This window comes from Gopherus flavomarginatus, chromosome 5, assembly GCF_025201925.1.
Source record: "Gopherus flavomarginatus isolate rGopFla2 chromosome 5, rGopFla2.mat.asm, whole genome shotgun sequence".
Classification (NCBI taxonomy): Eukaryota; Metazoa; Chordata; order Testudines; family Testudinidae; genus Gopherus; species Gopherus flavomarginatus.
This window is the reverse complement of record NC_066621.1, coordinates 38,249,940-38,264,040: the sequence shown is the minus strand read 5'-3', so window position 1 is coordinate 38,264,040 and position 14,101 is coordinate 38,249,940. Positions and strand designations below refer to the sequence as shown.

The window sequence follows — 14,101 nt, the reverse complement described above, 5'->3', positions numbered from 1 at the left end:
AAACCAAGATGAAACAAAACATATTGATCTGAGAATGTCAAAATATTACATTCTGTTTGAAAGTGTCAAAATGAACCATTTCCACATTTCCAAATCAATATTTTTTGGAACTTTCCACTGAGTGAAAAAAAAATCATATGCTGCCTTTTATTCTGATTCAGAATAAAACCAAAGTCATTTGCATCTGTATCTATTGTTTAGCAGAAGTTCATTTCAATGACTGTGTCTCACGCCCACTGAGTTTCACCATTTGCCTTCTATCTCATCTAGGCAGGAGAGAGAACGGACACACTATTGACATGGATCGAGGAAACAGAAGCACCATGGTCCATAAGTTCATCCTCGTGGGATTCACGCACAGTCCACAGCTGCAGGTTGTCCTCTTCATGGTGTTCCTAATGATCTATACCGTCACCCTGCTGGGCAATCTTGGGATGATCGTGTTAATCAAGATTGACCCCCAGCTTCACGCCCCCATGTACTTTTTCCTCAGTCACTTGTCCTTCTGTGACCTCTGCTACTCTTCTGCCATTGCGCCAAAGATGTTGCTGAACTTCTTAAGAGAGGACAAGGCCATTTCCTTTGCTGGGTGTGCGGCAGTCTTATGTGTTCGGTTCTTTCTTGGATGCGGAGTGCTTCCTCCTGGCCGCAATGGCCTATGACCGTTGTGTGGCCATCTGCAAGCCATTGCTTTACAATATCATCATGCTCAGGCAGGTATGTGTCAGCCTGGTAGCTGGGGCATACGCGATAGGTTTGGTGGATTCGCTAGTTCATACCCATTTCATCTTTTGGTTGTCTTTCTGCAGCTCCAATGTCATCAATCATTTCTTCTGTGACGTTCCCGCACTGCTAGCACTTTCCTGCTCTGATACATGGCTCAACGAGCTCCTGCTCTTCATCCCTATGAGCATGGTGGAGATTAGCCCCACTCTCTTGATCCTGGTCTCCTACCTCTACATCCTCCTCATGATCATACAGACCCGCTTGGCTGAGGGGAAACAAAAAGACTTCAGCACCTGCGCCTCCCACCTCCTGTGTATCACCATCTTCCATGGGACTCTTCTTTTCATGTACACCCAACCCAGTTCTAGCTACTCCCTGGACACTGACAAAATGGCCTCCATGTTCTACATGGTGGTGATCCCCATGCTGAACCCCCTCATCTACAGTCTGAGGAACAAGGAAGTGAAGAACACCCTGGGGAGAGTGATGTCGAGAAATTATTTTTCATCCTCTCTACATTAACATGTCTCAGAATAATGGCCAGGGATGGAAGGCAGGCAAAACAGTGCAGCATCGCTGATGATAGCACCTTGCAAAAGATGGGACTGAGCAGGTTCACTGTGCTCATATGTTTAAGGTTTCACAGTCAAACATGGAGGCATCCAAAACCAGGAGGCACTTTTTAAAAGCTAGACCTAGCAGCTCCAATTGAAATGAGGAGGGGGATGTTACTGAGGTAGAATATATTGGCCAGGGATGGAATTTGATCAATGTCCTGTAAATAACATTCCCGAATGCTAGTGTTACCCCTTGTACTGTGGGATCTTTATTAGCTGCAAGTGACGGGGAGACTGACTCAAGAAGCATAGCATCCCACAAAGCTCTGCTAGAGTGTTAGTAGCACCACACTTGAAAAGGATGCTTCTGTAGTTAAAACATTAGTTCAGGATTCAGGTGACCTGAATCCAGCTCTGAAGTTTACCATAGGTTCTTTCCATGGACTTGGTCAAATTACTCCTCCTCTTTGGACCTCATTTCTTCATCTGTAAAGCAGAGGTGATAATGCTTCTTTTGTCTTGTCTATTTAAACAGCAAGCTCTTTGGGGCAGGACTTGTCTCCACTAGGTGCTGGTACAGCATTCAGCACCATGAGCCTGCCAGGCACTGCTGGGCTACATGATAATAGTGTATTTGATGGATATGAGCATTTATGCTGTTATGCTTCTTTGAACAACTCATATTTTCATCTTGTCCTTTTCATAAGATGGGGCCTAATTGTAAAGATCATTGTTTTATCCCAAATAAAATATTTTAAAAATCCTCTCTATAAAAATCACAGTTTTTCTGCCTTCTTAACATAACCTAATAGAGAAAATGGTGTTTCTTCCCCTTGGGGGACAAGGAAAGGTGGGTAATACAGGAGGAAGGAAATAAAATACATTACACAGTACTCGTGCAGGCTGTACTTAATTTGTAATGAATGAGGTGCCAGGGCTCAAGCAATTAGGTTCTGGGGCTCAAGCAATTAGTTTTTTACATTTGTAACGGATGCAGAAAGCCCAGATGTGCCGGTCTATGAACTGCTGAGCCAAGAGGTGCCAGGGTGCAGAGTGTAGGAATTTACTGTGTTCAGGATTCCAGCGGGAAGAATATTGAAGCTCAGGTTCAACTCACTGAGTAGGATTGTGTGCTGACTTTTTGCAGTTTACAGCATATTTGCACTATGTACAACACTTCCTGCATTCATAGGCTTACCAGGTAGCAACTGTGAAAAAACAGGATGGGGGTGGAGGGTAAGAGAAAAAGTCCCCTCAAATGAGATTGTCCCTTTAAAAATGGGACATCTGGTCACCCTATCCATACAGGCTAATACCAGAACAACAGTATTGATGTAGGAAAGCAAACAAACTCAACCCTAACAGGATAATAGAGCAAGAATTATGTTCAGTTTGACATTTTTCCCACTAGGTGATGATAGCACCTTCTAGACACTGTTAATACTTTGCCTGTTGCTGTAGCCATGTTATTAATAGTGGTATTACAGCCTATCTGAAATCATGCCATATCCTGCACAGCGTGGAGACCAAGACTGTAAAGAGTGACTAGTGCCTTAAATTTATGGCGTGCTCAGCCACAAAAGCCCACAAAAGCTTATGCTCAAATAAATTTGTTAGTCTCTAAGGTGCCACAAGGACTCCTGTTCTTTTTGCATAAAAGGGCTGATTTTCAGAACATGCTTGATCACTCCCCCAGGCCTTGTGAGGGCATCTCACGTTCCATACCCCAAAAGGGAGACATCCAAACACTCTAATTTGAAAATTGTTGCTGGCATGTTTAATTACACAGAATGCGGTGGAAACCCATGGGCATCTCGGCCTTGATTGGAGCAGCGGTGCAGCGGTGCCTAGTTTGCATTGCACCTAGCAGGTAGTAAATTTCCTAGTGCAGGTAAGATCCCTGAGTTAAGTTTTCTCAGGCAGACCCCACTGTACAACCTGATTCTGATATCCCTTATCCTGCTCGAGGTCAGGAGCAACACCTCTGAAGTCAAGGGAGTGACAAGGGATGAAATAAGAGGTTAGACAAACACCTGTCAAGATTGACCGCTCCCTCCACTCCCATGTTCTTCTTCCTGCGTCACCATTGTGAGTGAGGTCACAATCAGCTAGCTGGACCTGGGTGTGCTCTTGACCAGTGTGCTCTGTGGCAGGATTCCACGTACCAAGCCCCTGAGTGCAGACTAGCAAAGAGCTGCAATTCTTTGGTGGCATTGATTCATCACTTACGCCCGCTGCATGTAGATGGTTTTATGACTGGCTGGTGATTTTCTATTCGCTCTTGTAGCTCACTAAGGACCTGATGCTGCAAGCACACGTGTGCTTAATTTGAAGCTCATGCATCAGCCTCTTGATTTCCGTAAAGCTCCTCATGTTAGCCCAGCTAAGCATCTGCAAAAGTGGTTTGCTGGCGTGAGCCCTAAGAGCTTGTGTGGGAGAGGAGGTGGATGTGACACGGGCGGAGCCGTTGTTTAATGCTATTTTTTTCTTATGTCTGCTAACTTAATAGGGATCAGGCTTCAGCTGGGCACCTTGGTGGCCCCAATCCAGCTTTTGGCTTAGTTCAGCCCTCCCGTTACAACTTAAGGTCACCTCGGAGCTGCACTGAGTCTCAATGGATCAACAGCCCCTTAACAGCAGGGGATCCCTAGTGGTGCTATTGCCACCTAGTGGGGAAAATGTAAAACTGAATAGAATTCTTGCCCTTTGCAACAATAATTAATATAATTCCCTTAGGGTGGGCTGGTTTGCGTATTTAAATACTGTTGTTCTGGAATGAGGTTGTAGTGTGCTGGGCCAGGCTCAACAGAGCACAAGGGCTCTCTGGCCACACCTTCTTTTCTCTGGCCACACCCCTAAACTGGTGACGGGCTAGGGATAGTGGTGCAGATATGACTACCCCTACTCTATGTTACCCAGCAACTCACTCATGGCAGGGGACTCCTCAACTTGGTGACTGGGTAAGCTTTGCACCTCCTTTGTGCTACCAGCCTGATGCACGGGGGCCAGAAAAGGAGGAAGGATTTGGCTCATCCTGGAAAATCATATGAAGTGCAATGTAACATCTCCCAGTGGAAAGGAGGGTGTCTGTTTCTATGAGAGTACAAGAGACAGAGCTTTCCCTAATTCCACGCTCACCCCCTACCCCACATTCATAAATGGCTGAGGGACTTATTTCTCTTTCTACCATGAGACATTCATTCACTGTAACAGGACTTCTCTAAAGACATGCCATACCATTGACAAATTCAGACTGAAAATAAGGTGCACATTTTTAACAGAGAAGGTAATTAACCACTGGAACAATTTACCAAGGGTCGAGGTGGATTCTCCATCAATGACAATTTTAAAATCAAGATTGGAGGGTTTTTTTAAAATCTGCTCCAGGAATGATTTGGGGGCAATTCTCTGGCCTGCACTGTGCAGGTGGTCAGACTATATGATCACAACGGTCCCATCTGACCTGGAAATCTATGAATCTAGGTTCTGACAGAGCCTTGCCATCCTGTGTGAAAACACTAGAAGGCAGAGGGATAATCATAGAATATTAGAGTTAGAAGAGACCTCAGGAGATCATCTAGTCCAATTCCCTGCCCAAAGCAGGACCAACACCAACTAAATCAATAATGAAAATTCTGTCTTTATTAACTTGACCAGGGACAAGGGGCTGCTGCTACGACATTCTCCATGAGAGTACTGTGCCATAAAGGCCCATCTGTATTACAGAAATAACCGAGTCGTGGGATCTATAGGAAGAGAATTCAACTTTGCAGTGCACTTGAGCTGCTGATGTTGTAACTGAGTCACATCACAAGACTAAAGCTCTGGATCCTAAAGCTCTTGACTTATGAGGAGAGGCTGAGGGAACTGGGGTTATTTAGTCTGCAGGAGAGAAGAGTGAGGGGCGATTTGATAGCAGCCTTCAACTACCTGAAGGGGGTTACAAAGAGGCTGGAGCTCAGCTGTTCTCAGTGGTGGCAGATGACAGAACAAGGAGCAATGGTCTCAAGTTGCAGTGGGGGAGGTTTAGATTGGATATTAGGAAACATTATTTCACTAGGAGGGTGGTGAAGCTCTGGAATGGGTTACCTAGGGAGGTGGTGGAATCTTCTTCCTTAGGGGTTTTTCAGGCCTGGATTGACAAAGCCCTGGCTGGGATGATTTAGTTTGTGTTGGTCCTGCTTTGAGCAGGGAGTTGGACTAAATGACCTCCTGAGGTCTCTTTCAACCCTGATCTTCTATGATTCTATGACACTTATGTTATTGGACAAAAGAGATTCCCTATCCCAAAGGGCACCAGCTCTGATGAGTGACAGCTACAGGAGGAGGTGGAAATGGCCTGAGAACCAGGGTTAGAGGAGGAGTAGGGGGTAGTGTGAAGGAGCTGATAGGAGAAGACTGAGGATGAACAAGTTAGAGAAAGAGAGAGCGGTAGGAACATGGGAAAAGGGATGAATGGAAGGAGATGCAATGCTAGATTGTAACCTTACAATTTGCCCTGAGTATGGGTCAGTAGGTAGCTGCCCCACCCAAGGAGACGAGGAGTCACAGTTTCTGTCATGCTTCATGGGGGGAGGAATAACTAATCATCCTGGATCAGCCTACGCCCTAATCCACCAGGCAGAGTGCAGGCAGTCAGCTACTCTCTAGCTGGTGAGTAAGGGGCTGGAGCCGGGGTTCCTCCCACTCCTTGTCATCCTCCCCACCTGCTTGGTCCCAGAGGGGTGTATTGGGTGAGCAGCATTGAGCAAGGGGCCAGGGGAGAGGCCTTATTCTCCCTAGCTGAGGAAGGTCTGTGACAATCTAGCCCTGAGAGAGGGGGAAGGGAGAATGGAAATCTTACCATGGAAAGACTTAGGGAAAAGATATGGGGAGATGTGAAAGGGAGGGGAGCAAAGGGAGAATTAAAAATAAATAAATAAAGGAGATGTTGTTGGTTAAAATTATTCAGCAGAGCGTGTGGGGGTCAGCATGTGAAACCAGACCGATTCCGGGGTGGGTTTGCTGTAATTAGAGTCTTGGCATTGGAAGGACAACAAGATCATTTTGTAGGACAAGAGGGGATTTGGAGACACGGACATCTTACACTGGGGTTACTCCCTTGACATCCCATTTTCTCCCTCAATCTCCTTTCCTCCCCACTCCCATGATATTCATCACACCCCCTCCACTCTTCACCCAGCTCCCGGTGAAAGCAGCAGAATGAAATGTACCCCTAGCTCTGCCCTGGGTAATTCTGCAGAAATGGGACCGTTTAATAACAAACAAAGCAAAGGGTGCAAGAGATTAAACCCCAGGGTACGAGTTACATTCGGGGTGGTTTTGGCTGACCCAGTGTGTTTTAATTGTCTCCTGCACCTTGGTGAACACAATTGCTTCAGGATCAGGTCCCGCAGGTCAACAAGAACAGTGTAAAACCTCCTGAATTCTCCAGAGCAGCAGCTTCTCTTGATGGGGAAGCAAAGAAACATCTCTCTGTCTTCTGCAGGTACATGCAGTTGGACTGAATCATGCCTGCATACAAATTCAGACACTACAGTCATCAGTGAGGATTGAACCAAGATCTTTGGAAGCGAAAGCATCACTTTCTATGTCTTGTGCTAAAGGGAAAAAAAACCTCATCTTTTGGAGAAAGTAGCAGTTTACAGGTGCGCGTGTGTGTGTGTGTGTGTGTGCATTATACTATGACGCTGGGATTTCATACAAACAAATGCAAAGCTGATTTTCATTTTCTGACCAGGCTTAATTATCACCCTAAGTAACTGGGTCACACTAAGTAACTCAGAACTGAAATGCCAGAGCACAGAGCTCACCTTGCATGAATTGGGAAGAGCTCCGATAGCTGAAAACAAGGGGTGAGAGTTTCTGTCAGACATTCCCATGCAATAGTCAAAAGTCACTATTCGCTGCTGTGCTTAGAGGCCAGCAATGCCCATGGTTGGGGCATAGTTAACCCACTTGTTCTTACATTTATGCTGTGTCTCCATTTTATCAGAGAACTGGAATGTTCAGCTCTGAACATCTGGCTCAGTGGACTAAAGACTTTTCTTGATTCAGCGGGCGAGTCCCCAAAAAACTAACCTCCATCATTTCTTTACTTCCTCTCCTTATAGGGAAGGGATAGAATTCCTGAGCCGTCTGCCTGCTCACATCACTGCAGCTCCCTGATCTTGGTTTGGAGGCGATGGAAAAGGGAAATCACTCAACGGTGACAGAATTCATTCTCTCAGGGCTGACAGATCGTCCGGAGCTTCAGGTCCTTCTCTTTGTGCTGTTCCTAATGATCTACATTGTCACCCTGGTAGAGAATCTGGGGATGATCGTGTTAATCTAGATTGACTCCCGTCTCCACACCCCCATGTACTTTTTCCTCAGTAATTTGTCTTTCTGTGACCTCTGCCTTTCCTCAATAATTTCCCCTAAGATGTTGCTGAACTTCTTAGCCGAGAGCGAAAGGATTTCGTACAATGCCTGCGCTGTGCAAATGTATCTCTTTGGTACATTTGGTCACATCGATTGCCTCCTGCTGGCTGTGATGGCGTATGACCATTATGTGGCCATCTGTAACCCGCTGCTTTATACGGTCACCATGTCCAGATGGCTCTGTCATCAGCTAGTGGCTGGGGTGTATGCTGTGGGCTTGCTGGACACAATGGTACACATCATTTTTACTTTGTGCTTATCGTTCTGCAGCTCCAATGTCATCAATCATTTCTTCTGTGATTTTCCACTGGTAATGTCACTCTCCTGCTCTGATACACGCATCAACGAGATTTTGAAGTTTGTCTTGATTGGCTGCGTGGTGGTGAGCAGCATTGTCATCATTCTCCTCTCCTACGCTTATATCGTAATCACCATCCTGTGGATCCACTCCGCCCAGGGTAGGTGCAAAGCCTTCTCCACTTGCACCTCCCACCTAGGGCCGTGGCCACGTTCCATGGCTCCCTCCTCTTCATGTATTTCCGACCCACCACCAATTACTCCCTGGACACTGGCAAAATAGCCTCTGTGGTGATCCCCATGCTGCACCCCCTCATCTACAGCCTGAGGAACAAGGAGGTGAAATATGCCCGGTGGAAAGTGATACACAAATTGCTAACCTTCTCTTGAGCCTGTTTACTCCATACTGAGTTACTGATTGGGAGGTGGAAGCAGGAGAACTCAGTTCCCACTCCACTGCAATCTCATTCCTCATCATGCTTATTATCACTGTGAATTATTTGTATTTTTTTCTTTTATTTTGTTCCAACAATATCTGGCAGCCCCAGAAAGATTCAAGAAGGTTGTGATGCTTCCTTGGGGAATTCAAGATTGTGAGTCACCCTGTCTCTCCCGTGCATCAGTGAGCAAGGGATTTGCAGGGGCTAAATTATGTGGCAGCTCTCTGACTCGCCAGTTTGTTAACCCTCCTGCATCCCCCCAACTACTCTCCTCCAAAGCTCAGCCAGCCTTTACTTTGCCTCTCAGGTCACCTCAGTTGCACTCCAATCCTGAAAGTTCATTGAAACGTGTTCCCTGGCAGTATCCAGCCCCTATCCCTGGGCTTTCACAGAAATGACTGAGTCCACTGTCTCCAGAGAGATAGTATACACACCAGGCTGCTAGATCAGGTCAGGATTTGTGTTTTAGTATATTACACTGAGATGAACTGACAGTAAAACCAAGAATACCTCTACTAAAAAAGAGCAGAGGTTTAAGCAAAGATAATAGAAACAGAAAATGATTACAAATGAGAGAAAAAGTACAATGCATTTTCTAGTGACCAAAACTCAACAGGCTGCAATCCTTATCTAAGGGCTTATCTCCACTACTAGGTGGGTTGACGCTGCAGTGATGAATCCACCAGCGGTCCATGCCAAACGCACTCCCGTAGATTCTGATTCTCCACCAGAACGAGAAGAGTAAAGAGAATCGACGGGAAAGTTTATTCCATTGATCCAGCCTGGTGTGGACCCCACAGTAAGTAGATCTAAACTACGTCAACTTGAGTTACACTTCTAACATAACTTAAATTGCGTAGCTTAGCTCAACTTTTCCCCGTAGCGTAGACCTGCCCAGAGACTGTTTCTCACTTAAAGGCACCTCTCTGTGGCATCAACCCACATCGCTGGGGATCCACTGTTCATTGACCTCTTTGTCCTCTCAGTGATGAAGCACAAAATGTCTTTTCCACTTCTTATAGTCCAGTACGCTTTGAAATGCAATCTTGTGCCTCTAGAGTTTCTCTGCCCTGCTGGTGTGTGGATGCCTTGCTGTCTATGCGGATTTTCTCACCTTTTTATTAATGGGCTTTTCCAGTTGATTTCAAATGCAAATATAATTCACATTATCTTTGGCCTACCTTGTTCCTGGCGGCTGGGGTGTACGCTGTGGGATTTGTGGATTCAATGATATACACGTTTTACATTTTGGCTGTCATTCTGCAGCTCCAACATCATCAATCATTTCTTCTGTGACATCCCCCCACTGTTGGCGCTCTCCTGTTCTGACACTCGCATCAATGAGATTGTGATGTTTGTTTTTATGAGCTGCATTATAGTGGGCAGCCTTGTAACTGTCCTCGTTTCCTATGTCTATATCATTTCCACCATCCTGCAGATCCGTTCTGCCGAGGGCCGGTACACAGCCTTCTCCACCTGCTCTTTCCACTTGACTGCTGTGGCCCTGTATTTTGGTACCCTCCTCTTCACGTATTTACGTCCCACCTCTAGCTATTCCATGGATACAGACAAAGTGGCCTCAGTGTTTTACATGGTTGTGATCCCCATGTTGAACCCCCTCATCTCCAGCCTGAAGAACACGGAGGTCAAGGACGCCCTGAGGAGAGCAATGAATAAACTCCTAACCAATTCCTGAATCTGTTTAACTCTGTACTGGTTTAGTGATGTGGAGTGGAAACAGGTGAATTTAATTCCCATCCCATTCCAATGTAATTTTGCAGAGCTCGTGGGAGTGTTGTTCATTATTGTATTGTTATTATTTTTAATTTGTTTGTATTCCAACAAGTTCTGCAGGCCCCAAATGAGATCAGTGGACAAAATACGGGAAGCATCAGAGCTCCAGAAAGAGAGATTGATTCTATAAGCTGGTAGCTAGGGCCACCCACGTAGAGGGTTAGATGCTCAACTTCACATCTCTGTTCCAATGGTTATTTAATTATTTATCCCCGTTAGAACAACTTTGAAAGGAGAAATTGAGAGTAACCCATACTGGAAGAGCACATCACTCAGGGGCTGGGATGTTTTCTGGAAATGCAGGAAACACAAGTGCATAGTGTGATGGGTTCGGTCACAGAGACCCCCACTGGGACTGTCATCTGATGTGCTGAAATTACCTCTGAGCCCATTTTCCCTGTCAACTTGGGCCTCCAGAACCCTGCCTTGCTGAGCCAGACACGCTAACCCACTGTAACACAGACCCATGGTCTGGGTTATGCCCCCAAAACTGCAGATCTAGACTGAAAACAGCTCAGCAGGATAAATGTCTCCATCACGCAGATACCCACTTCCCAATGGGATCTAAAGCCCAAATAAATCCATTTAACACTGTATAACTCTTATATAGGGTAAATTGATAAATGTTCACCCTCTATATCACTGCAAGGGAGCTATGCACAGCTGTTTGCCCCCAAGATAACAATTACTTACACTGAGTTTACAAATAAACTAAAGTGATTTTATTAAGTATAAAAAGAAGCATTTAAGTGGTTTTAAGTAGTAACAGACAGAACAAAGTAAATCACAAAGTAAAATAAAACAAAACACACAAGGCTAACTAAGCCAGAAATCAGTTATAGATGTTAACTTCTCAGCCCAGTTGTTACTTCAGGTAAAATCCTTCTCAGGTCAGATAGAAAAGGCTGGACCCAGGTCAGAAAAGGTCACCCACCCCTATGGTTACAGTCCTTGTGTTTCCAGGTGCTTGCGGGTATCAACATGGAGTGGGGAGGCTGTCTCAGTTGACAACACTCCTTGTTTTCTTCTCCAACTTTATATAGAACTTTATATAGAACTTCTCTGTCTTTAGATAGAAAACTCTTCTTTGGAATTCCACCCCCCTCTGAAAAAGTACCAGCTTCAACATGGATTCTAGTATCTGGTGACAGGGTCACATGTCACTGTAAGACTCCGGTCTTCATTTTTTCTGAGTTGGTCCACAGGAACACAGGAAGGTTTACAGGTAAACAGAGCCATTCATAGTTCAGTGATTCTGAAGCACCCTTAATGGCCTCCACGTAATATGTCTACATCAATAATGCAAATTTATATTTCAGAGGGGTAGCAGCGTTAGTCTGGATCTGTAAAAGCAGCAAAGAGTCCTGTGGCACCTTATAGATCAACAGATGTATCATGAGCATGAGCTTTCGTGAGTGAATACCTACTTCATCAGATGCTCATGCTCATGATATGTCTGTTAGTCTATAAGGTGCCACAGGACTCTTTACAAATTTATATCTTATTCTCCTAACTTCAGACATACAGTCACCTCAATTTTATATCATATTAAAAAGACCTCACAGGAGAGACAGTGATACAGAGCAGATGATGCTCTGGCTCTCTGTGTTCCATTTCCACAAGGAAAGTCATGGCAACAACAGTAATTGCATGTGTTCTGTACACCTGTTATCCCAGGAGCAAAGATGCTCCAGTGAGCAAATCTCAAAGTCATCAAAGCCAAATTTAACCTCTGCTGCCCAAGGAAGTGGCTACAGAAATGTTAAGAATAACATTGGTGTGGTTAGCAAACAGGGGAAGACTCATGTCCAAGTCTGATTTTAGGGTTCTGAGCTGGTACCGCTTCCGTCCTCAACTCATTGTAAGTGAAGGGAGGAAAAACAAAGAGGTACCACCAAGTCATTGTCATACAAATCAGTTTCAGAGCATTTGGCCTTTAATTGAAATGACAGAGAGCCATTCATGGGAGGGGAAGGAAGGAATTATCCTGAGAGGAGAAATGTTAGCACCTCTGAACATATTTATCTATCAAAAGAAGGAAAGAACTTTACCAAGGGAGGGAGAAGAATGACTGGAAAAGGAGAGGAAAAAAAAGCTTTAATAGGAAGGGGGAAAACTTCCCCATCGATTCAGGGAATGTCTATACTAAGGTCTTTACATTGGACTCAGCTATCGTGTGCAGCAGCCCCATAGTGTAGATGCTTTCCACATTGATGAACGGGTTTTTCCGTCAATGTAGTTAATCCACGTCTCCGAGAGGCAGTAGCTAGGTCAATGGAAAAAGTGCACTGAGGGTCAGTACAAGCTAACTGCCTTGCACATGGTGTGAAAAGTTTCCTTGCCCTATGTGATGGAGCTCTGTTGATCTAATTTTTAAGCATAAACTAGACCTCAGAGAAGCTGCCGATGGAAAAGACCAGTTGGGCAGTGGGCACTGTGTGTGTGTGTGTTTGGTGTGTAGTGGGCACTATATGTGTGTATGTGGTGCAGGGTACAGTGGAGCTGAATGTCAAGTATAGGCAGGTGCGTGTCCTTGCCCTGCCCATTGCTCAGGCTGGCATCTCCCCTTCTCCCAGTGCAGGGCTCCTTCTGAGATCATAGTATCATAGGACTGGAAGGGACTGTGAGAGGTCATCTAGTCCACTCCCCTGCACTCATGGCAGTTCGAAGTATTATCTAGACCATCCCTGACAGGAGTTTGTCTAACTTGCTCTTAAAAATCTCCAGTGGTGGAGATTCCACAACCTTCCTGGGCAAGTTATTCGAGTACTTAGCCATTCTCACTGTTGGGAAGTTTTTTCCTAATGTCCAACCTAACCCGCCTTGCTGCAATTGAAGTCCATTGATTCTTGTCTTATCCCTCCTCCCTTCACTCCACACATGTTGTTTTGCAATTTTATTCCTAAACTCTGTGTGATGGGCTGGGTCACAGAAACTGTTTTTGGAGTGCCACCGGATGTGCCTAGACTACCTCTGAGCCTGTTTTCTCTGCCAGTTTGGGACTTCAGTTCCTTAGCTCATTTAAGCCAGACACACTTGCCTGCTGCAAACACAGATCCAAGTCTGAACCACGTCCTCCACAAGCTGCAGGCTTAACTGAAAACAGCTTAAGAAGGGCTCCTGTCTCCAGCACTCAGATACCCAGCTCCCAATGGGGTACAAACCCCAAATAAATCCATTTAACCCTGTATAAAGCTTATACAAGGTAAACTCATAAATTGTTTGCCCTCTAACACTCGATGCCAACTCTGCCCACATATCTACACCAGCGACACCATCACAGGACCTAACCAGATCAGCCACACCATCACCGGTTCATTTACCTGCACATCTACCAATGTAATATACGCCATCTTATGCCAGCAATGTCCCTCTCCTATGTACATCGGCCAAACTGGACAGTCGCTACGGAAAAGGATAAACGGACACAAATCAGATATTAGGAATGGCAATATACAAAAACCTGTAGGAGAACACTTCAACCTCCCTGGCCACACTATAGCAGGCCTTAAGGGGGCCATCCTGCAGCAAAAAAACTTCAGGACCAGACTTCAAAGAGAAACTGCTGAGCTTCAATTCATCTGCAAATTTGACACCATCAGCTCAGGATTAAACAAAGACTGTGAATGGCTTGCCAATTACAGAACCAGTTTCTCCTCCCTTGGTTTTCACACCTCAACTGCTAGAACAGGGCCTCATCCTCCCTGATTGAACTTCCTCATTATCTCTAGCTTGCCTGCATATATATACCTGCCCCTGGAAATTTCTACTACATGCATCTGACGAAGTGGGAGTTTTGGAGTCACGTGGAGTCACATGTCCATACATTATTCAGCTCCTTACAGGTTGATGCCACATTCCCAG

General features: G+C 45.3%; 2 pseudogenes; both read left to right on the top strand.

The window, feature by feature from the left end:
- Positions 1-299: 299 nt before the first annotated feature.
- On the top strand, positions 300-1,248 carry LOC127052557 (olfactory receptor 1019-like; annotated as a pseudogene).
- Positions 1,249-7,467: 6,219 nt separating this feature from the next.
- On the top strand, positions 7,468-10,139 carry LOC127052574 (olfactory receptor 1009-like; annotated as a pseudogene).
- The last annotated feature ends 3,962 nt before the right edge of the window (positions 10,140-14,101 follow it).